Genomic DNA, 887 nt, shown 5'->3' with positions numbered 1-887 from the left:
ACCCTTTATTTATTTTTTTCTTGCCTAATTGCTCTGGGTTGAACTTCCAATACTATATTGAATAGGAGTGGTGAGAGAGGGCATCCTTGTCTAATGCCGGATTTCAAAGGGAATGTTTCCAGTTTTTGCCCATTCACTATGATATTAGCTGTGGGTTTGTCGTAAACAGCTTTTATTATTTTGAGGTATGTTCCTTCGATACCTAGTTTCTTGAGAGTTTTTAGCATAAAGGGCTGTTGAATTTTGTCAAAGGCCTTCTCTGCATCTATTAAGATAATCATGTGGTTTTTGTCTTTGGTTCTATTTATGTGGTGGATTGCATTTATAGACTTGCGTATGTTGAACCAGCTTTGCATCCTAGGGATGAAGCGTACTTGATTGTGATGGATAAGCTTTTTGATGTGCTGTTGTGATCTGTTTGCCAGCATTTTATTGAAGATTTTTGCGTAAATGTTCATCATGGATATTGGCCTGAAGTTTTCTTTTTTTGTTGAGTCTCTGCTGGGTTTTGGTATTGGGATGATGTTTGTCTCATAAAATGATTTGTCCCTCTTTTTGGATTGTTTGAAATAGTTTCAGAAGTAATGGTACCAGCTCCTCTTTGTACATCTGGTAGAATTCAACTGTGAACCCATTTGGACCTGGGCTTTTTTTGGTTGTTAGGCTATTAATTGCTGCCTCAATTTCAGCCCTTGTTATTGGTCTATTCAAGGTTTCAACTTCTTCCTGGTTTAGGCTTGGGAGGGTGCAAGTGTCCAGGAATGTATCCATTTCTTCCAGGTTTACTGGTTTATGTGCATAGAGTTGTTTGTAGTAATCTCTGATGGTAGTTTGTATTTCTGCGGAATCAGTGGTGATGTCCCCTTTATCATTTTTTATTGTATCTA

Source organism: Cebus imitator, unplaced genomic scaffold (genome assembly GCF_001604975.1).
Source record: "Cebus imitator isolate Cc_AM_T3 unplaced genomic scaffold, Cebus_imitator-1.0 Scaffold947, whole genome shotgun sequence".
Classification (NCBI taxonomy): Eukaryota; Metazoa; Chordata; class Mammalia; order Primates; family Cebidae; genus Cebus; species Cebus imitator.
The sequence above is the reverse complement of the archived record's forward strand: the minus strand, read 5'-3'. Positions refer to the sequence as shown.